We start from the raw sequence: 25,083 nt of genomic DNA on the forward strand, positions 1-25,083 counted from the left end.
GTCTCCAGCGGGTTTTAGAGCTCTGGGAGCTGGAGGGAAAATCATCTTGCCTAAGTCGCGATTCAGTGCCTTGAAAGGGACATTGGGTTTGCCCACTTCCTCTCTTAATCACCTTAGGAAACTGCTTGTTATTGACTTTTTGGATGTTAAGGACCTTCAGAAGGGCAAGTTTCATTATGCCGGGAGAATTCCTTTCTATTCTTGATTAAAGAAGTTTCATGTAAATTTAAGGATTAAAAAGAAAAATTTTTACTTTTGAAAAACTGCCAAAGGGGAACTAGAAGGTTGATTTTGGAAAGTTAAGGGGCCAGGTAGACTTGAAAACATATTTCTTGTGGGTTGTTTAAAGTGTTATAAAAATGTGTATGAAGATGTTGAAATTAACTGTAAGAATCCTCCTGTGGGAAAGTTTTGTTGATTGGAAAATAAACATATGATAAGAGGAGATGTTGAAGGTTGACTAGAGAGAACCAGAGAGAACTAAAGATTAGAATTAAAGAAGAACAGACCTATTAATACAATGGAATAATATTATTTGACTTTGGAAGAAATCAAGGATATTTGGGAACAATGTGCCCAGAAAATACTCTTAAGATTGTCTGCCACTATAGAAATAGATTTAACAGAGACTACAGAAGAGGAACAGATTTTAATGGACAAAATAGAGACTCAGACTGATCTGAATGTGGATCTGAAAATGGACTTTAAAATGACAGATTACAAGAGTGATATGGAAAAAGATGCCACATTGGATTTACAAATGAAACTGGCTGATGTCTTAATAATTAAAGGGGACATACAAATGATAAATCAGAAGAGTAACTTGGATTGCTTTCTTGGATTTACAAAAGAGACGTGTTAAACTAGTGAAGGAGTTTCTGAGAAGAGACAAAAAGAAAAATTAGCTTGTGAGACATTATTTGAAGGGTTTAAATATCAAGCTTTTTAAAACTTGAATATAAAACAAATATAAAGTGATTTATTTGATCAGGGTTAAAATATATATGTTGTGGTTTCTGGTAGCTCTTAATGGAACTTTTTTGTTTTTAAACTAAGGCTAAACGACAAGGCTTTAAAGATTTGTTTAGAGATAACAGATATTTCTTTTGCTTTATTTTTTAGAAAAAGTGATACATTGGGATATAAAATGAATTTATTTGATTAAGGTTAAAATATATGTTATTTCTGGTAGCTCTTAATGGACTTTTGCTGATTAGGACTTAAAGATGAGTTTTTACAATTTGTTTATTGAGATAAGGGATGAGATATTGGAAGAAGAGGGGGTTTTTTTAAATGTTAGAGCAGGTATTCAGTTGCTGAAGTTGTTTATACTTGCTGGGAGGGAGGGGTGAGTCACTTCTTTATATGACTTTTTCTTATTTTTCTTATTTTTTTATTTTTCTCTGCACCTTTTATTTTTTTATTTTTTACTTTTTACATTATTATTAGTTTGTATTATTTTTTTATCTTTGTATTTTTAAACTTTAATAAAATTATTATAAAAAAAGGAAAAAAAATAAGTGAAACATAATAATGATACTGGGCTATTATGATATGATGGAGTTATGCACATTTAAGGGTTAAAAAAAATCATGCCATGTATTTTGTTTGGAAAAAAAAAAGACTAAAGTGAATTTGAAATGCTAAGTACAAAGAAAAGAGAGTCACTGTAGGTAGCAGGTTAGAGAGTAGTCTTGCCTTTCCCAGTAGATGCACACCAAAGATGTTAGAGTTCAACTCTCACAATCCTGTGGGTTGGTGATTATGGGAACCATTGCCCAATATAACCAGATGCAACAAGGTTAGAGATGGTTTTGCTTAGCAGTTTAAGTAACTATTTTTTCCATCTACTAAGCTATTTTTGTAATATATCACAGTTTGCCAATTTTCTTTATCCAGTATTACTTTATAATTTAACAAACGTTTCCCTAGTAGTGGCTTATGACATCTCCTGTTTTTATAAAGCTTGACCCCCATTACTGTTGGATCAACACAGTTATGGTTGCATGACTCTAGAAGTCATAGACGTCTGGGTGTAACAAGCAGAGATAGCACCAAAAAGTATCCCCATATACACTTGGTGCTGCTTCTTTACTGTGCAGCTCACCACATTAAATTAGTATAGGAGCAAAAGTATGATTCAGATAATTTAAAGCAAGAGATGGGATTCTTGAAACATACACTGCTTTTTCAGCCATAGTTGTGTTGTATATCTGAAGATGCTTATTCTTTACTATAACATAAATTAGATCTCTGTTTGTATTTTGTGAATATTAATTATCTAACAAACAGCTTAGTTATAGAAAGGATTTTTTTTTTCAGGAAACCTCTGTAGTTTACATTTTCAATTTATTACAAGTCTCCATTATGGAGAAGTGGAAGGGAAACAAAGTACAGTTCTTAGAATATAGAAAGTAAGCATTTTGCCCTTTTGTACTGTTAAAATTCTAGCTAACTAGAGTCAAATCAAATAAATCCATTTTGTATTCCAACTTATCACTTTGGTTCTAGTTCAGAATCAAAGGCTGATTCTCAATTCATATATTATATTTTGAACTGACACATGGTATCAGTATTAAGACCCACAAGTTAAATGTCTGGAGGTCCCAAACCTTATCTCCCAGAAGACCTTTGGGTCTTCACACCCTGGTCACATCTCCTGCATTGAGTAGTGGCTTAGTAGTGCCTGCTGCCATCACCAATCTTCTAGAATGTGTCTACCATTCTCATAACTAAAATATCAAAATGCAAAAGTTGAAATAATTTTGACAGTACTACTCCTGGATATATCATGTATCGGCATGGTGACTAGAGGATTCAACTCTTCCTTTCTTTCTCTGGAATTACAGTAGATCAATTTCACAGGAGAGAAACAAAACCAAACATTATTTTTAAAGCTTTAAAATATAAAATTCCCTTTTTGACTCAAAGTAATAAATTACAGACATTCAATGTAGAAAGAGAGAATTATAGAGTTGCCCATATCATAGTAATACAGTGGTATGCAAATTATTATTTTTTTAAATCCAAAAGAAACTGCAGTGTTCCAGACAAACCAGAAGGTGGTGGTAGTCTTCTACAAATGAGAAGCTCTGTGCCCAAAATCTTTGAAGAGACTTGACAGGCTTCAAAATATTATAGATCACAAGAAGATTCTTAATTCTATAACTTGTACAGAAAGATTAAAAACATGAGACCTAGCATGTCACCGAAAACAGAAATTATAAAGGTAGCAGAAATTCCTGACTACACATAGACTATGTGACTATGTGACTCCTGACTATATAGACTATTTCTATAGAAATAGAAGGCTTCCTCTGCTTCAATTTTCTGGGCTTCTCTAGCTTTGGAGATTCTCAGAATTAATCAGAAGCTGCTATGAGTGATGAAAACATTATTATTTACTCAGCACTTGTCCACAGACATCTGTCTCTGTCTTTTCTAACAAAGACAAGTCCTGTTCTATATCCAGCAGAAGAGAGACTGGCATAATCTGACTTTCAGTCTATGACAAAAAGCCATCTCTTGTTCATGGGTATGTGGATTGCAAATCTGAGTCTGCATTCTGGCATGCAGACGACATTCATAACCCACTTGTTATAGATTTGGGTTATACAATATATCCTCTAAAACAATTGTACTTAAAGAATCAAATACATGGGGCACAAGGACATTATAACTATTCAAAACTGGCTCCCAATCTGTCTGATTATGCTAGCTTGCTTTGAGAATTGTGTTGGCTTTTCCTGGTTCTGCACTAGTTTCCTTGAAATCAGAGCAAAGTTGGATTTCTGTTCTGGACCACTGGAGCTTGTTTCCTTCTGTGTCCTTGAATGACTCAAGTGAACTACTCTGTTTAAGAAATCACTAGGCAAAAACCAAACAATTTGAGCTTTGCACAGGGGCTGTTCTGCAGAAGGGAAGGCAGGAACAGATAGAAATTTTCAATTTCAGCACTGCTTGGGCTGGCTTACTGTATGCGAAGGAAGGATTGCAAGGATCTTTAAACTGTCGATTCAGATCAGTCCAAATCATGTGTTAAAGCAGAATTCTTAGTCTATTCGCATTGTTAGATACTGGCTCTCCTGAATTCCAGATGCTGTATGGTTAGAGATATAAAGAAAATCATCTAGTTGCAAAACTGCCAATATGCTACCTTTAGATGCTTTTATATACGCTATGGTAATGGCGACAGTTAGGACATTTCTTTTCCTTTCCTTTTTTAAACAAAACATAGTTCCTTGCATAGCTTCCTATCATAGCAACGTGCCTGGAAGGGAGGCAATAACAATTTATTTTATTTCTTGTTTTGCATGGAGGCTGAGAAAGGGAGAACTGTTTCTCCAGAACTTGCAGCATCCAAGGGGGTGAGACATTGACTGAATGCTTTTTGTGCTCTGTCCTATTAATATATATTTTAAATAATCAGCCTGGAACTTTCCTGCATAGAAATAACATACCGCTAGGTGTCCTTTGTTAACTACTTTAGTTCTACCATGTGTCATGTCAGAATTGCAACTATGTAAGATTCCAGACTATTAGAAGACCTGTGGTGCAATAAGCTTTAACAAGCTTATTGGATTAGAATTCATCTGGTTAGCAGTTAGCATCTGGTCATGGCGCAATTCCAAATAATTTTCCAAAATGCAAATACAGTAGAAAGATGAGGCTGAGCTTAACAAGAGAATAATTAATATTTCTTAATATTTGGAAGCTACAATGATATATCTTATCACAATTTTCATTCGTCTACTTTGTTTAATAATATAAAAAATAAAGCCTCCCTCAAGTTAAGCTTAATTCCTTCTGACCTCATAGGAAAATCCCTGTCGTTTTCTTGACAACAATATGGAAGTGGTTAGCCACTGCTTTTTTTCTGGATTTTCTTTTACTTTTTACCCTAGCTCATAGACCTAGGATTTCCTGGCAATCTCACATCCAAATACTGACCTGGTCTGACCCAAGTTAGCTTTTGGAGACTACACAAAGTTGGCTAGGAAGTGCTACCTGTGATGACCAGTCAATAAAATATCAGCCACGTATAGAGAAAATTGAATGTACTCAAATAATACAATGTTCAAACATCTTTGAGACTGGAAGGAAAATTCTGAGGGCCCTCTTCATCAAGTCCACATATGCTAAAGCAAAATAAGAATACTTGTTTTGCCATTCTCACATTTTACTTGTCTATAAGGACATGTTTGTGAAATTGCATTCCTCAGTATTATTTGGTTAAGCAGCTCTTTGTTCTTTGATTCATCCACCCACCACCTTCCTAGTTTAATGAGTGTCAAAATGAACACTCCCATTGCTTTAAGCCACTATTTGCATAATATTCCACCCATCTTCAACTTCTTTATATCTTGGTGTAAACTTGGTTTTCTTTTCTATATAAAAACATGCTGAGGTTGAAGATCAAATTCAGTACCCTATTGCTCTGAGTGTAATAAAGATTGCTAAACTTTCTCTTTGAAATGCGTACAAATATTTCCCTGATAATCTCAAGATTCTATCCAAAAGTGCTGTGCTCATGTCTGCAATGCATTGTAAAGATCAGAGCTGGCTCAAATAATTTGAATTTAAAAGGCAGGTTGGCACCCTCTTTTTCCTTCCACCACTTCATATACTGTAAATTAGCAATGGAAAAGTGGCCTTTTCCATATCTAGGGACAAGAGACAAGTTGGGGAGACTCTGACACACCAACTGGTGTACCAAAGATATGATATCCACTAATTTGCTGCTACTCCTATATCCGAGAATCTGCTGTTTGAGGTAGTTACCTCTTACTGCCTACTATTAGGGCCATCCCTAGCAGTAGAGTCCAACGTCGTTCTCCATATATTTAGACATATCAAATCTGAATTGCACAAATCCAGATGGACAATAAATGATACAAAGAGACTCTTGCATAATATACTGGTGAAACAGAGCTTTGGGGGTACTTCTAGGCTGCAAATATCAAATGCAAAAATAATTTTAACTCATATTTTATTTGTTGAACAAATAGCATTTGCCCACATAACTAATCTAAAAGATGTCACACCAAAGAGTAATTATGTACAGCTGTCAACTATAAAGCAGCAAAGATGCTTCAGAGTTGTCACATTTGGCCTTTGACCTTGGAGATTTTGCTGAAGCTCTTTATTGCAGGGTAGTAGCTGTAGTACTAAGTGGAACTCTGGCCATAGGAGGTCCTTTTTCACCCATGTCCAGCAGTTTTCTGGAAGACATGGATATGTGACAGGAATTATCCCCATGGCTTTGATGATACAGTGCTTAAGCCAGAGACAGTGGGCATCTGTACCACAGGGGGACGCAGCTCTGCAGCTCACCATTCCATGGCAAACAGCTGCAGCTGGCACCTCCCGCAGTAAAGTTGCCCATGCTTTTCTACAGGGATGCCAGTTGAAAAGTGGCTTCCACCAGGTTTCTGTTCTCCTTTGAGAAGAGTAGCTGGGGAAGCAGCTGTCCAGCCACCACTTCATGGGGAAAGTGGGTCTTTGGGGGGCTGGGAAAGGTGACCCACTCTCCCTCCTTCCCCACTCATTTCTCCTGCAAAGTGGTTGGCAAAAAAAAAGTGGGAGAGATGGCTTTTGGGCACAGTTGAAAAGCCTTGACTCTCCTGCTTTCAAAAGGTGAATGGCCCTGAAAACCAGTGGCCAGGACCAGAAGAGGGGAACATATTTATCGTAGCTTCAGGTGACTAACAGGAACAGCACAGGCCACAACGCTAAACCTACCTTAGTATAATGTGCATTAGACTGACCAGGCAATTTGGCTTGTACCACAAGAATATAAAAAACTGGAGCAGAACAAACAAGTTTAAACTTCTTTCACAGTGGGTTAGGGGTGAATTGGATATGGTGCTGTCTGTTTACTGAGGCAATTAGTATCTCCATCTGGAATTATCAGGTTATATGGAAGGTTCTTTACAACTGGAATTAGCACTTTCTTTGTAATGCATATGTTATATGCAGAAACATAGCTGTTTTTTGGATTCTGTCATCTACACATAATTCCTCCCTGCTGCTACTTGGATTACTTGTATATTGGTTATGACTTCCATGTGGACGTCTTCTAGCTTGCAAAAATCAGGTGGCCTGAATCAGCTTGTTGATAGTTAAATGAAACATACAAATGTATTTTAAAACTGCAAATCACTTAAATACATTTTTCTAAAATTAGTAAAACTTTAAGGAATAAATTCTGGATAGGATCGCTCTGCCAACATATAATAATTTAAACCAACTCTTAGAATATCAAACATATACATTTAAAACCTTAAAGGGATTTTTCAACTCTTCCATTGGCTATTTTCATTTAGAGAGGAGGACTCTGTGTTTAAAATATTTGGAATTGGAATTATTCATAGTAGGGAGTGGATAAAGTTATCTTAAGGTAATGTGTGATAAAGTTATCTAAAGACAGCATGTGACTGGCTTATCTGAAAGTCCTACATTATAACAGAACAAAAGAAACCTTTCATTCAGGGACTGATTTATTTTTCTCTAAGGATATGAATGTTTGAGGACAGGTGAGGTCAGAGGGAATATTGAACAATAATTTGCATTTATATTTTTACTCTGTTTTTCACCCCAGTTGCTTCAAAGCAGCTTTAGATAAATACACCAAAATGTAGAATCAAATAATGTACATATCTACATGCCTTTTTTTTTTTTTTTTGTACTTCAAAAGACTGACACTGACAATATGACCAAAAGGCCAGAATAGCCCAGGAGATCTGCTTCAGAGATATAAACAGAAAGCTTGAAGTCTGCCTTTGAGATAGTGATGAGAATTGATGTGCCAGCACGCCCCTGGTATTGTTTTCTTTGCTTTGGCTGCATTGTGTGTGTTGGATATTGTTTCACACTACAGACTGTTAGTACAAACCATCTTGTGAAATATATTGCTTGAAAATTATATACCCAAATTTTCTCTCTCCCCTTCTCCTCCTTGAAAAACATTGTCAGGCTGAAGAAGACTGTATTTCCATACTCTCAAAATCCATCTCAGCATGTTTACTTTGCAAAGGAGGCAGTGTTTGTGTGTGTGTTTATAACAGCTATGTGGGAGTTTAATTAAAATAGATATTATTTCCATATAATAGGTATGATTCAGTTAAGTATTTTTAATTTCATATGGAAGAGGTGAAGGTGTGCTGAATTGCCCTTCATAAATGGCCATCCTGGCCTTACATGGCCAGCTTTGACTGGATCCTGCACAGGATATTCAAAAATCGTATATAATAAGGAAATAGGTTTCACTGAAATCAGTGGAGACAAGATGAATGTATATAGGACCGGAGCTCTAAAATATGCAATGCAATGCTATACAGATCTCACAGAATTCAGTAAGTTTGATTGTTATAGCAACCTTCATGTTGTTGAATGAGACTTCAAAATATTCACCAACTGGATATCACCAGTCAAGGGATGTCTCAGTAGTAAAGAATATCATTGACAGAATTATTTGGGCCATGGAAAACTAAAAATTGAAATTTACATTACATGCTGTCTTGTTCAAGTCAGTAGCCATGACCCACACTTGTTTCCTTAGGATCTTTCGCCTATCAGAAAAAATACTACATAGAAAAGCATACTGATCTAAATTTAAGTGCAGTGGTTATCTGAAGGGATGTTTCATATATGTACATCATTACTTGATCAATGCAGCAGCAAATAGTCATTTCGATATGCCAAGGAGCCTTCACAGTTCAAAGGCAACAGACAGAAAAGAGATGCACTGTGTTTGGTAAAATTTAAACTTATGGTGAAAATACTTTTATTCTCCTCTGCATTTGGTATTATTATTTGCTGTGGGTATCGTTTTATTTTTGCATGTATTTTATATTGTACCCATCTCCTGGAGGCTTAGTAAGTAAACATTTAAACTAATTAAATATTCCCCCTTCCTGTGCCATCATGTGTGTAATAATATTTCATGTGAAAGTGTATATGTCAAACTGTTCCTTTTCACTGAACTGAAACCTGCTCATAGTCTCTCATCACCTAATCCCTTCCCATTTGGACTGCGGCAAACCACTTTACATGAGGCTGCCCTTGAAGAACATTCAGACACTGCAGCTGGCCCAGAATGTGGCCATGTGAGCAATCCTGGCCACACTTCAGTATGCCAACATACCCCTGCTGCTTCATGAACTGCATTGGCTCCCAGTAGATTTCCAGGTGCAAGTCAATGTGTTGGTTATTACCTCTAAAGCTGTACATGACATAGAACCAGGATCCTTGAGGGACTATCTGTTTCTGGTGGTTTGGGCTATCCTCCTAGATAAACCAGGGAACTATGCTCCGTGTCCCTTCCATGAAACAGTGTCATTATATGGGACATAGGAGGTATGCCTTCTCTGTCACAGCATCTGCCCTACTGAACAGTCTCCCCCAAGGTTCAGACCGATCTGACTCTGTTGGCCTTTTGGAAGGCTTTAAACACTTGGGTTTTTCCTCTGGACCTGGGGCCAGGATGTTAATGGAACCTGGCCTATGTTTGGTCTGTTTGGTTAAGGAGTTTTTACTTGGCATCTCTACTTTTTTAATCATTTTTTCTATTGTTTTCATGTATGGTTTTATGTTGTTGGCTCCCCAGAGTGGATTGCAATTTGCACAAACAATCAATAGAAAACTGGCATATAAAATGTTCTAAGAAAGCATTTATTTAGTTTTTAGAGAAGATAACTATTCCTTTGCCACAGTATTCCCTCCCTCACACTGTTTCTTAAAACCATGGAAAACTGGGACTTTAACTATGTTCAGCTTTGAAGACATTCTTCCTTCTCTCCTCGACCCCCACCCACCTCCCCTTCATATGAGGAAAAGATCAGAAGACCTCTGCTGGATCAAGCTGTAAGCCAATTCAGTTCAACATTCAGTGTCATATTGTGGCCAACAGCCAAGCCTGAACTGGAGGACAGTAACTCCCTTCCACTGTCACTTCCCAGCAACTTAAGACACACTGCCTATGACTCAGGAGATAGGAAAGAGCTATCAAAATTAGTATTCACTGGTAGTGTGATCCTTGGGAACTTGCCTAGTCCCCATTTAAAACCATCCAAACTGACCACCATTACCACAACTGCAAGGAACAAACAAACAATGACTGTGTATAAGTATTAAATTACTGTGTAAAACAGTATTCCTTCTGAATTTCCTTTTTGCCTCCATTTTTGCTTGTATCACCTGAGCTGACAAATTATACTTGGCTTCTTTTAAACAAGCCAATCTCTAGTTTTAAAAGGAAACCACAAACTGTACCTAATTCCTCATGTTGCCAAATCAGCTTGCTCAGAAAGCTGAACATCAATAATGCTCTATTAATTAAAAAAATGTGCCATAGACTGCTAAAATGGAAAAGAATATGCTTGTTTCTTGTTTTGTCAATTTGCGACAGGGGCCAATGCAAATTCAATACCTAGACAACTCCCTTAAAAATAAACATCATGTGTAATACAGACAAGTCCAGATTTTTAAAGTCATTACTCAACTCTTATTCAGACAAAATTTCCATTGACTTTAATGGAGGCTCTTTCTTGCATAAAACCTGACTACAGCTTTTCAAGATATGACACAATAACATTGTTTTATCAAACTTAGTGTCTGATTATTGTTTGGGACTGTAAATATGAGACAGGCTGGCAGCCTTGCTGAGTAATGATAATATCATGTATGAACCTTCCTTACAAAGCTCCACTATAATTGCTTCTAATGGAATATATTTCCAAATACATTCTCTGAACTATTTCAAGTTGATGAGCTGCAGTGCACAAATGGCTGGATTACAACCTAGGACTCCAAAAGGTATGTGGAAATGGCTGCTAAGCGATGTCTTCTCTGGTTAGCTTCAGGCAAGTCTCCATTTCTCAGTCACAGTTCTCCATCTGCAAAGTGAAGGGGCTCCAGTGGAGCAATCAGTTCCACTCCATCATTATACCTGGCGCAATGCTGAGTTCAGTCTCTGAAAGGAAGATGCAGTGGAGAGAATTATGGAAAATAAGACCACAGAAGATGTCAAAACTCCATCTGAATGACCTTGGGCTATTCTATATTTCTTCATTTGTATATCTCCCAGGATTGTAAAGATGGGGAGAACAAGTCACAAATGACACCTTTATAAATATAATGGGGAAATGTCATGTTTCTCTGTAATAAATAGAATAACAGCAGGAAGGATACATAATAGATTATTACAAGGGGGCACAATAAACACTGCATAGTATTTTTTAATAGAGAGAACAATGGAAATTATTGGGTAACTAATATTGTTATCTCGCACAGTTTTCATGTACCCTAACTTTCATATTCTCTCTCTTATTTGTTACTTCTTCAGGAACACTATCTTGGTGAGACTGTCTTTTTGCCAGGTATAAGTTACCTGTCTTTGGTTGTGCAGATAATTTTTCAGTAGCTTCTCTACAAAATATCATTTGTCGTGATGCTGGCATCCAGAGATGCATGTAACATTAGACTGCTGTGGACCACTGCAGAAAAACTTTGGAAACTTTCAGCTATGTTCTGCTGACTCTTATCCTGATGTAGATCAGAAGCCAAAAAAGTTGTACACTATAGTCAAAACATGATGAACTGCTGTAAAAAAGAAACCCAACAGTATGAGAGGAGAACATTGGTATATTTAATGTAAAGATATATGCAGAAACAGAAAAGCTTCATGGGTTATCTGGTGGTTTCCTCCCCTCTACCACTCTGAACTTTACTGATAACGTATTAGTGATAATGGTGGTAAGCAACAATAGGGTGCAATTTGCAGTGAATAGCTGTCAGTTACTTGCCATTTTCCACAATACGCCCCATCTAGCATTCCTTGGAGGATTGTGGGAAAATAATGTGTAGCTAGACTTGTTACTGGAAAGGTAAGCAGAAGAGCCAAAACAGGCAGGCATCAACACTTACATTAGTGCCTAGCCCCTATGCAGGCGTTTGCATTCTAGAAGCTGCCCAAAGCTGTTGAACATTGTTGATCCCAGTCTCCCGTAAAAGTTGTCTCTCTGGTGTGAATCATAGATATTGTTGTCCCTGAAGAAGAAAGGAAAGAAGAAAAGAAAAGAGTCCTGCACTCATTTAGAATAAAGATCCCTCTCTTAAATTTCACCGGTGGACAAGTACCCAAAAGCTTGGCAATTTTCCCTTGAAACATCCATTGTTGTTGGTGAATTTTCTTAGGCTTTCCAGTCTGCCACACAACAAGGAGCAAGTGATGTGCTTTCCTTTGGAATAACAAAAAGTCTCCAGTAACATTTGCATATTTGTTCCCAGTCCTGTTGGGAAATGTTGCCCTTCGAAAAGCTGCCTATTAGTGGAAATGCAGTTATTAAAAAGGTGTATATATAAGAGGCTCAGTGTCTCAACACTCCACCCAATCTAGCATCTGATAGCTTTCTTAGGAATGCATCATGGCATGGTGAACATTAATATAATGTAGAGCATTACAAAACCACAATTACATCACTCCATACTCATTCACAATTCATTATCTCAAACACATGAGCTTACTTGATCAAAGGTCTGCACGGGAGCAAAGATAAACTGACTGCCATCTCAGTGTCTGTTGCTAAGGTGGAGCAATATAATAAAAGTTTTAGATGATTCACTGGGATTGAAAATCTGCAAAATTGTGATCTAATTAGCTATAATTCATCCTTGTTTGACTGAAACATAGTTCATTAGAGCTACAAGGCAAGTAACGCTTACTGGACATTTTTCAAAATCTTTTAAAGGAGACTCAGACCTGATATACATTGAAAGTTTTTCATTGCTGCCATTTGCACCCAATCCTGTCCTCTCTATCCATATTTCCATTGTTCCAAATGTAGGGAGGGATATTAGATGTTGTATTTCAATCATTCTGTAAGGTCAGGGGTTCAGCATCCCTACTTTATAGAACAATCCTAATTAGGTTAAACCATCCAAATTCAGTGCAACTTTAGTTCTTGGTAAGATTTTAAGCCCTTTGCAGCTGGGCCTAATATCTAAACAGTAGCCACCTTCAATTAATCTGAACAAAAATTTGTTTTCTTCTGAATTACAATTGTGACTCTAGTGTACTAATATATTAACTGTATTAATAATGTATTTGGGTCATACTTGTATAATACCTCTCAGTCAATTTATATTGCAGCCAATGTTGGTTGTTAATTTAAGCACTTTACAAGAGTAAATTGTAAACAAATTCTCTTTGCTCCATTCACATCTGATTATGTATCACAAGAAAATTTCAAATACAAAGTATTGCCACTATCACAATAAAAAACAAAAAGGAAAGAAAAACTGATAAGTAGAAGATTACTGTTAGACATTAAATATATATATTCGCTATCTACCATTTTAATTACTTAAGATTTTAGCTATAAATCCTTACAGATTTATTTTATTAAAATATTGAGGTGGGGTTTTTTTTGTTTTGTTAAAGATCCTACTTTTCTGAAATACAGAAGAATTCACTACCAAAATGTTCTAGGAAGAGATTATTATTAAACCAGTTTAGCTTTGTAACTAAGATTTCCTATTAGTTTGCAAGTTTGATATTAATGAAGATACAAACCTGAAGTAGAGACCTTAATTCTTTTGAAATATTCCAATAAATTAGTGATTTGTAACTTGTTTAGAGTAATGTGCTCAAAGTGGTATGTTGGGTGCTGTTCTCCAAAGCATGGGCAAGTTCAGGACACAAATGAAACTACATATAAGTACAATTAAATTTAAATTAAATAAAGTAAACATAATAATTAAAATATTATTTGAAATAATATTGATAATAATATTGATTTCAAGGGTTTTCAATCAGCATAAGAGAAGGTTCTGTAATGGTCTGTGAGAATGTCCTTGACAGACAGGAGGAACAGCAGCAGCAGAATAGGAAACAGTCAGATAAGAGGCAGCTTAGCCCACAGAAGGAATGGTGTTATGGCAAACATCTCAAAAGGGACCCTCTCTAGTTTCTTGGACTGTAAAGGTGACGGGGGAGAGATGTACTTTGAGACTTGTAAGATTCTGTTACTGTAACCTTACAATAAAGGTAGGGGTAGTACTCATGGTTGATGCTTCTTGTCTGGACTATCAATCTTGCAAGTCTCAAAGCAGATCTCTCCTTCAGGGAGGGCATGATTTGATTTGAATCCTCAGTTTGATAGTCTAGATTACACAGATTCAGTCTGAGATGGGCTGAGATTTGACTTTTGATCTGAAAAAAAAAATCTCCATAAGCTAGAATAGTGAAGTGTCAACATTCCTGTAAATTCTTCATTTTGTGTATGTGAGCGTGGGCAGGACAGAATGGGATGAAGGCAGCAGGGATAGTACATACTTTACAGTACATTAACTCTGCAGCTAGATTGTATAGCTTCATTGCTGTAAATGTTTGAAGTATTACCCCATACCTTTTGAGAGAGAGAGAATAAGAAAAGAACAGTCTAGCTGTCTTCACATTGTTTTGAAGAAGCAGACTTGTGCTAATTGAATCATTGCAGAAAATATCTTACTCCAATTTAAAAATAAAACTCTTCAAAAATCATTAAAAGTATAACTTTTCCACTTGCATTTCTGGAGTGCCAACTTTGGCATGACACTGAAGAAGCCCAAGGACTTGCCCTTGTGGGGTGGCCTAGTTTTGTTGCCTCTGGTCACTGGGCTTTGTTGACATGGTTGGAAAACTTGGGCACTCCTGGAGGGGTGTCAGGTTGGGCAGGACACAACTGGCAAAACTTGGTCTTTTCTGGCAAGCTTTGGTTGTGTCAGTCTTGTGGCTTGTTGGAAGAACTCTGTATTAGTTACTTAATTAGCACAGGAAGCAGAAGCAAGTTCTGAGATACAATACCACATAGATAGGCAAGCCACAGAGAAAATGGCATGCCTTGCCTTGCCACTGTTTATTTTTAAAAACATGTTTGGGCCAGACAGTGCTTGTATGTGCTGCACTTATTCATTTATTGTTGAGAGACTTAAACACGCCCAATCATGCAGAATGTAGATTTGATCCTAATGTTTGTATTGGTTAGCTATGTACCCATATTCAATGTGCTGAAAGCTGAGTTGAATTCCCAGTTGTCTGGCAGGATTATCACAGAAGTGTAACATTCCAATAGCACAAGAGAGCACACTTAAGAAGTAGAAAATTGAGAAAAGGAGTGAAGCCCAAAACAAGGCCAGCCCAAAAGAGCTCTGATATGCAGACAATTTAATGAGGCCATAAAACCCATTGGCAAGCTATTTGTGTCAATGTCCACAGTGCATTGTACCATTCAACACCCAACCAGGATTCTCCATATATGGAAGTAAACTTGCAAATGTGTACATTATCCTCAACTGAGAAAGCTGAGAAACAGTAGAAAATTTATCATTTCTACAAAGAGCTTTAGAGGCACCTGATTCAATTCATGGCATCAAAGTGAGCTTCTGTTTTGATACATGAATCTGCTTTGATGGAGTGAGCTGATCAAAGTTTCACTAACTGAAGCAATCCTTTGAAATTTCGCACATTCCTCTGATCTTGGCACAAATCTAGTTTATATGTATTCTTTCACTTTAAAATATATAGATCTTGTTGAGTGAAGATCTGTTTAGAATATAGGATTTAAAAATACTGTTGTCATATTTCAAGGATATACATTTCTATTTGCTGGCCTCAGAAAATGTGTGCTATAGGTGCATTGGTAACAGATCAATATATTTGCTTGCTATATGTTTATGCCTTTATCTTGACCTCCAATAAAGTTAGCTTGGGCCTTTTAACATAATTGATGTGAAGACTATAATTAAAGATCAGACTGTACAAACTTTCCCAACCTGATATTTTCCAAATGGAGTTGTAAATTGCAGCCCCAGGACATCTGGAAGTTACCAAATGGGGGAAACCATCAACCATCAAGCCACCAAAATATTTTCTTGAGCTGCAGTTAGAGAAGAAATATGGAAAAGTCTTTAGTAAGCCTCTAGGAGTTATAATCATATTTTGGCTTCTCTCTGAACTACAATATTTGCCAACAATTGGTGAAGCATGGGGAAATATCTTTGGAGACTGGAAAGGAAGACTCCTGCTGCCCATCCTATCTGCCCTCACTGCTTTCTGTTGGCAGGTGGATGGTCCTCATCCATAGAGGTCTATGCCCCATTGTGCTCTTTTTACATTCATGTTAACAATATCTTAATAAATAAATTTGTTTTGCCAGCGGGCCTGGGGACCCCAGGTTGATACGGAGCCAATCAAGTGGTTTATTTAATTGTGTTTGTAGCTGCCACGGGGGTGGGGGTGGGGGTTGATGGGCTTTTTGTACGGTGGATTTTAATTCTGTAAGCCACCTGAAGACACCGTGTGTGAGTTGGGCAGCCATATAAGTTTGATAGATAGATAGATAGATAGATAGATAGATAGATAGATAGATAGATAGATAGATATCTACTAAAGCATGCCTGCTTGAAGCAGCCATTGTCAATCTCTAGTTTTAATAAAATAGAGAAACAAATATTATTCCGTCTGTGTGTGTGTGTGTGTGTGTGTGTGTGTGTGTAGTGTAGTGTAGTGTATCTCCAAAACCAGGAATAGAATTATGCACATGTACTCCTCTTCCAGGTAGTGAGAAGTTTCAGGGTGTTTCTAAAAGAAGAGCACTACAAATGTAAGAGTTATGTGCACAAAATTATATAAGAAATGATTAGTCAACTAAGAGTTTTACACATATCTACACCCCAACATGAGTTGAGGATTCACAGATTTAGCAAGCCAACAGATTCCTTTTCTGTATTCAGTTTCCAGGGAAACCAATCATGTCATAAGATTATTTGAACTGCAATGTCAACTATCTGCCTTTTTTCTTTTCTTTTCTTTTCTTTTCTTTTCTTTTCTTTTCTTTTCTTTTCTTTTCTTTTCTTTTCTTTTCTTTCTTTTTTTCTTTCTTTCTTTCTTTCTTTCTTTCTTTCTTTCTTTCTTTCTTTCTTTCTTTCTTTCTTTCTTTTGGATTTAGCAGACTAGCATAGCCTCTTTCCTGTTAAATACTAAGGACAGAAGGATGAGCCCATCTTGCTGTTGTTTTGAACCACTAAAAGATTACCATGGCTATCAGTTGCCCTTTGTAATGTCTTGACTGGCATTATCTCAGGGCAGCTATTTTAACAGCTTGACTTAAAGAAATCTAAGATTCAATCATTACAGAGTTCAAAGGTATCATGTAAGATCTTCTAGAATGAACCATTTTTTAAACCATTTTTTTCAGCATCGATGTGATATCACCAGAGGGGTATCTCTAGGATTTTATGTTCCTTGGGGAGGGAGAGGTGTTAAAAAACAATTTTGGGGGATTCAGGGTTTATTAAGTGCATTAAGGGTACAAGGGGTTTAATCATCTAGTTTACTGCTGGGGGTGGGAAGTAATTAATAAAAACTCTACTGTTCTTAAATCAATGACTTGCCATCAAAATTTTTGGATGTGAAATTGAGCAGCCCCAGGACTGCAAAAATGGGGCTATCTGGTTACACCCCCTATCTGTATATTATTTAATATTACCAGTAATAATATTAAATCGAAAGCTTCAGTCTAGCTAAAAATACAATCGTATGCACACTTACTTAGGAATATGTGTTAAGCACATTTACTCATGAGTAAATATCTATAATATAAGGTTGCATATCCAGCAGAAAACTTTGTAACAAGTTGAACTTGATTTATTCATGCTCCATTACTATCCATGAGACTTGAATGTTAATTCTTTGTATGTTTATTAATTCCAATTAATTCAGTGGAACTTATTTTTGAGTAAACAGACATACGGCGGACAGCTAATTGCTAATGTAAGTCAGATTCAGGGGCATCCCCAGGAGCTGTAAAGAAAGTCAACATGGCAGCTGTGACTGCACAATTGCAGCCCTCCCCCTTATTACAATGCACTTTACTGTAGACAGCATATCATTTAATGCGGAAAAGTTGTTAATTGCATAGAATGTGCCTGAAATTGCCCTGTGCTACACACTTAACAAAGAAGAAAGAGTTTAGAATACATTGGGCTACAAAAGAAAATTCTCCTCCATTTTCAAGACAGAATCTCTACATTCATACTTAAATAAAAGCAAAAGAAGTAGTTTTTATCTCTTACCCTCCAATCTCCAGGCAAGGTGGCCAAATCACCTTATGAAATGAGCCACTTGACCAGGCACACCACAGTGGAGCCTTTGGGTGAGTCCTAATGGCTCATGCATTTTTGTACAGTTTTATAGGTTGATCATACTGAGTGTATGTAACCCAAAACCATGCTTCTTGCATGCAATCACTATATACAAGACATGATTATCAGTCTAATAAATGCAGGTTAGGTGATGGCCATTTATTGTTTGTGATTGAGATATTAATAGCTTGCTTGCAATCACCCCTGAATCAGCCAGTTCTCCCTCCCAGTGATGGGATTTAGGTTGGCTTCCAGGTGAATTTTTAATCCTAAATGGCACAAGCAACATTATTAGCTAATTTTTATGTGACCACATCTTCTGAAGAATTCCCTCACACTATACATCCCAATCACATTAGGACAATTGGGTTTATTTTGCAACTTTCAGGGAAACAATGGCAGATTGAAGATGGCTTTGTATGAGTGGAGGTGACGGCCATGGTGGAAAGAGGAGCTGGTGAATGGATCAGCTCCTTGGAACCCCTCTCCAGATCAAGGAGAGGATTAGGATCACCCACAAGTTTGTCACATACAGAGGCTTGCCCATGAAGAGATTGCAAAATCCCTTTGAAGGTTCAGCGCCTTCAAACGGACACTGGGTTCACCCACTTCCTCTCTTAACTACTTTAGGAAACTTCTTATTATCAATCTTTTGAATATTAAGAACCTTCTGAAGGGCAAGTTTCATCAGACTGGGAGAGCTTCCTTCTATCCTGGATGAAAGAAGTTTTATTTAAGTTTAAAGATTAAATAGAAAATAAATTAATTTGGGGAAAACAGCAGAAGTGCATCTAGCATGTTGATTTTGGAAAGTGAAGGGGCCAGATGGACTCGAAAGAATATTTCCTGAGGGCTGATTAAAATTTTATAAGCATATATGAAGATTTTGAAATTAACTGTAAGAAATTCTTCCGTGGGAAAATTTTGCCAACTGGAGAATAAACATATGATAAGAAGAGACTTTGAAGGTTGATTAGAGGGAACCAGAGAGAATTAAAGATTACAATTAAAGGAGAAAAGACCTATTAATACAATGGAGCAATATTATTTGACTATAGAAGAAATTAAAGCTGTCTGGAACAATGTATTCAGAAATTACTTTCAAGATTGTCTGCCACTATAGAAATGGATATAACAGAGGTTACAGAAGAGGAACAGACTTTACAGGATAAAATAGGGGATGAGGCTGATTTGAATGTGGATTTGAAAACAGATTAAAAAAAACAACAACACCAGACTACAAGAGTGATATAGAAGAAGATGATGTGGATTTGACAATGGATTTAAAAATGAAAGACTGTAAAAGTGAAATGGGAAAAGATGCCATAGGGGATTTACAAATGAAACTGCTTGATGTTTTAATAACTAAAGGGGACATACAAATAATAACAGAACAGTGACTTGCATAGCTTTTTCATTTTGGACTTACAAAAGAGACCTGTTAAACTACTGAAGCTGTTCCTGAGAGGAGACAAAGAGAAAAGATAAGAAATCAACTTGTGGGACACTATTTGTCAGGATTAAAGACCAAGCCTTTTAAAAGTAAACAGAAGGACTACAAAGTTAATTTATTTGACCAGGGTTAATATATATATATATATATATATATATATATATATATATATATATATATAGTGGTTCCTGGTAGCTATTAATGGAATATGTTTATGACAAGGACTGAATGACAATGCTTTAAATATTTGTTTACAATTGGGGAGAGATATCTTTTGCTTTATCTAGTGAGAAAGAGATAAGCTGGAGCACAAAATTGATTAATTTCATTAAGATTAATATATTTCTGGTAGCTCTTAATGGATTTTTGCTGAATAGAACTGAATGATGAGTTTTTACAATTTGTTTATTGATAAGAGAAGAAGAATAAGGTAAGATATTGATAAGAGAAGAAGAGTGAGAAGAAGAGATACTTTTTTTATAATTGGAATACTAGAGAAGGTGCTACGTTATGGGAGTTGTTTATACTTGTCTGGAGGGAGGGGGGAGTTACTTTTATATTTCTTCTTTTTTCTTTTCTTTTCTTTTCCTCCCTCTACTTTTCTTTTTCTTTTCCTCATTTTTAAGTGTTCCTTTTTTACCTTTGTAAACTTTAATAAACTTTAATAAAATTGTTACCAAAAAAAAAAAGACAATTGGCTTTATTTTGCACATTATACTTCAAAAATTATCATGCACTGAGTTTATTTTTTAACTTCATAGTTACCCATTCCAAAATAAGAATATCAACAAATAAGAACAACAATGAACGACTTAGTATTCACTTTGTTCTTGTGTACATGCTGTTAAAATATGCAGAATAATGCTTTAGTTTATGAACAGTTATCAACAAAGCCTTTTGTGTTAAAAATTCAAATGATCCATTACAAAACAATGATGTATGAAATCTTCCTTTTCAAAGCCAAGTTTCTCAACCCCACTGAATATTTCTTTTTTTCTTTTTTGCTTTGTGAACAGATTTTTTAAAAGAAATGAATGATTTCACAACAGCTTTTCGTGAATATAATCAATGTAGACAAAAAGGGAGAGGGAGAGAGAGACCGAAGAGACTAAAAAGAAAAGCCAAAGGAGTTGAATCTTTCCATAATGCCTGGATGATATTTAAAGCCATAAAAAGTGCAGCTGAACTGATGGCATCTATCAGAGGATTCTTAAAGAGCTAATGTGCAATGGATGCCCTCTTAGTAAGAATGTGTAATTTGCAATTTAATCCTTAAATTGGACTCACTGCTGAAGGACTGGAAGGCAGCTGAGGTGACTCCAGTTGTTAACAAGGTAGGGAAAACATGCAGAGTGTGGCTTCTGGGATTCTTTTCAAGACCTTTACTGGCAGTGGCCATAGGAAGTGTTTATATTTTCTTTGGTGCAATGAAGCGTTGTGTCTGGGGGCATATTTCTGCTTTCATCTCTGTGTCTTTGTGTATACGCATGCACTGGGAAGTACAGGGCGTGCTGCGTGTATCCCATGCTAAGTCATGTGAGCACAGGGAGGGGGCTCGGAATGGAACACTCAGCTGAATTCTGAGCCACTACCCAGACATCTCTATATAAGAAAGCACTAGAGGTATCATTCCTCAAATGTTTTTCTCCACAACTCCTGGCAGATCTGGAATTTTTTAGACTTTATCTGCCTTTTGCCATCTTCCTCCCACCTCGAAATTTGTTCTGTTCAGAGAATTATTCTGCTGATCAGCAGACAGACAAATGAACAGAGTCCTGAGCCCCTTTACATCCTTTCTTTCTTACATTCCACTGGGTTGGACCTGCGGGGAACCCAGAAAATTATAGGCTGATCAGTGTAATTCCAAGCAAATTGATGGAAATGGTAATAATGATGAATACATTACTAAACACAGAAAAAAACAAGCAGGGATTCTGCAAAGATAAATTCTGCCTTATCAATCTTCCAGTCTGATTTGACATGTCAACAGTCACATGGATAGAGGTGGCCTTCTCAAAACTCTGTTCCTGGATTTTCAAAAAGCCTTTTGAGTAAATTTAATTATGGGATATTTTTTTATTTTTTTATTTAGCCACCTCACTCTGGCAGCTAATGGGAATTAAAATGCAATATAAGTACAATGTATAGTTTTAAAAAATTAAAAAGAGGATAAGAGGATATGTCCTTTTATGGGCTGCTAACTGGTTAAAAACAGGGGGGGGGGAAAGTAGGAATAAATGGGCAGTGGTTTCAGCAGAGAGAATAAGAAGTGGAATCCCTCAAGAATATGTTTCGGAACCTGTGCTTTTTAGCTTATTATCAATTATCTTGACTTAGGGGTAACCTGAGGGCCAGCAGGTTTGCAGAAGATACCAAACTATTCAGGATGATAAGATCAACATGATTGTGAAGAACTGAAAAAGATCAAATGACAAATGTGGTTTAACTGAAGTAACAGTAAAGTGATGCACCTTGGGCAAAACCCATAACTTCACATATACACCGACATCTGAGCAAACTAACCAGGAAAAAGTCTTGGCTTTGTAGTGACTAACTAGCTCAATCAAATGTTAACAATGTGTGACACAAGTGGAAAAGGCACATTCCATGCTGGGGATCATTAAGAAAGTAACATAGAACTACACCTTAATGCCTTCATATAATTCTATGATATATGTACATCTTCATATAATTCTATGATATACGTACATCTGGAATGCTGTGTAGTGGTCGCCACATCTAAAAAAAGAATATGATAAAACTGGAAAAAGTGCCAATGAGGGCAACCAAAAAATCATGTGTTGATTTTTCAGACCTGGCTTTAGATGGTTTGGAGATTTTTTGTAAACTGGATATTTACTATGAACTGCCCAGAGTGGCTGGGACTAGGGTGGCATATACATTTAACAACTTATTATTGTTGGTTGCAGAGTCAGCCAGATGTTTAGACTGGATCTGGCATTTTATCTACCTATCAGGTCCTTCCCAAGGACCTGCAATAGGCAGATGTTGCTGTTTGATGGTGTTAAAGGTATCATCAGAGGATGTAAGCTGTTCCAAATAAAGCTGCCTTTTGCAGTTGACTGATGGTAATTTTGTCAGTGCTGATGGTCTTCAAGTGGTGCTCCAGATGTTTTGGGATTGCACCTAAGGTACCTATAACTATTGGTACTAACTTTGCTTTCTTAGATGGTGATGGTGATGATGATGATGATGATGATGATGATGATGATGTCATTATTGTCACATCTCCCATTATGGTCTCAGGGAAGCTAATGTTTGAGCTTCACCTATCACCAGGAATTTGTTCGCCTTCTGGTCCATGGCACATGTAAATTATACACTGAACAACTTGTGCACTTCAAAAGCATACACTCTTTTACCTTCCTTTTCCAAGACACTAATGACATCTCTTTACCTTCCTTTACCTTCCTTTTCCAAGGAAGGTAAGATACAAATGACATCAAGACACAAATGACATATCTTACTACAACCATGCCCACTCCACCCATAGGCAGTAAAACACGTAGTGTTTACAGTTTCAATTACAGTATTGAGTATCACTGAGATTACCTTTATTTAGAAAAATTCTATCTCATTTTTTCATTAAAAACCTAACCAGGTTTTAAAACTAAATCGCTTTCTTATCAGAGAAAGAAGGAAGGAACAAGGCAGAGTGCATATGCATGAGGGATTAGTAGTTCCTTCAGAATGATCTGTTCTGTTCTGTTCTGTTCCTGATTTTTATTACTGGTATCAACATGACCAGATTGAAAAAGATACTGCCAGAATTCACAATTATACAGAGTATAAATACCATTGTGTACCAAAGAATCAGCAGTACTTCCAGATCAAAGTAATTCCCTGTTTGTTTTGTCTTTCCTCTTGGAGGTTTTCTGGACAGGAAGGGTTTGCAGGGATGAGAAATGCTTTCCTTAGTGCCTTAGATCTCTAATCTACCTGGGGATCATGCCTGTTTGTTGCTTGGTTTCTCATACTGCATGGGCAAAGAAACTATCAGGATCAAAATAAGGGAACATAAGAATGATCCATGAAAGCCCTGATAGGATCAAACCCTCTCCTACTAGTTGAAACTTCTTCCTACTGGTATTTTTCTTTTTTCACTGCTTTGTTTTGGTTAAGCAGCTATTTGATATTTACTGTAAAAGATTAGCATAGCATCTTTCATGTTTCATAATTTAGACCAGAGATACCATTTCCATACATTTAAGTTGATTAGTTAATTGGTTAGTTTATCAGTTGATGCAAACTCTATTTAGGAAGTCATGGAGAGTTCTTGCTGCTCTTGCTCTGCCTTTAACTTCTTCTCTTTAGGAAGGTAAGAACTCTGAGCAAAGCTCAGTCATATCCCTGTCTTTACAGACTTTATCCATATAAGTCTCCTTGTTTTCAAAGAGAGTTATTTCACCTCAAACCTTCACTTACACATAGGGAGGAGCTGCATGTGATTTGAAGTAGTAGTAGGGTGTATATAGGTAGATGTCCTCCCAACAATTATCTGCAATTTGTAGTCAGTTTTCTAGTTACTTACTATACTTTTAGCTAACCTTACTTTCAAGGAGCTCAGGTTAACATACACATTTTTTCTCTCTTCCATTTTATTAACCACTGCATACTAACTCAGTCTTCCCCAAACTGGGCACCCTCGTGAAGTGTAGATTTCAACTTCTAGAATTCCTAATAGTGAGGTTCTGGATTGGGAGTTGAAATCTGTGCTTCTAAAGAGCATTTGGAGAGGGCTGCATTGAATGTATGAATAGGTGTTTATACTAGTAATATGAATCTAGATCCTATCCAAAACTATATGTGTTTGGCAATGTCCATGCTTATTAGACACGGAAGTGGATTCACATCAGTCTGTGTAAAGTTGCATTATATAGAGATGTTCAAAAATGGGGTGGAAATGTATTTGGGAACCTTCTTCTATCAAAAAAATGTGTCTTTAGAAAGCAAATATCAGGGTCATCTCATTATTACACAGATTGCTGGCAGCAAAACTTGCATTGCGGTTAGCAATGTTCTCTGTTCTAGGAAAAAAAACCCAACAATTTCTCCTTTAAGGAGTATACAAAAGGGTGTTATGGAGAGGCAGAAGAAAAGAACATCAGCTTTGTGCAAGAGAATGCAACATATGTCTCAACATGCTTTACAAAGTAAGTTGAGTAACTTGGCTTCCTATGTTCTTACACCACAAAGAGTGCAGGATGCTCAGGGATAATTAGAAAACTGGATTTTGGGCACGAAAAATTGAGATATGAATTGAACTTCCGTTTCTATTGTGGTTTGTCTCCTGCCTGTATTATGCAGGATAGATGCATTCAAGGGTTATTGCCCAGAAACATTATAGGAAGACATTGCTGCTTGGCATATACCCAGGCACAAGCAACGGCTTGCTGGCCTGGGAGTGGAGACAGCTTGTCAACGCC

Source organism: Python bivittatus, unplaced genomic scaffold (assembly GCF_059951505.1).
Source record: "Python bivittatus isolate LINGU-HERP-01145 unplaced genomic scaffold, Pbiv_v1 ctg000350_np1212, whole genome shotgun sequence".
NCBI classification, from domain to species: Eukaryota; Metazoa; Chordata; class Lepidosauria; order Squamata; family Pythonidae; genus Python; species Python bivittatus.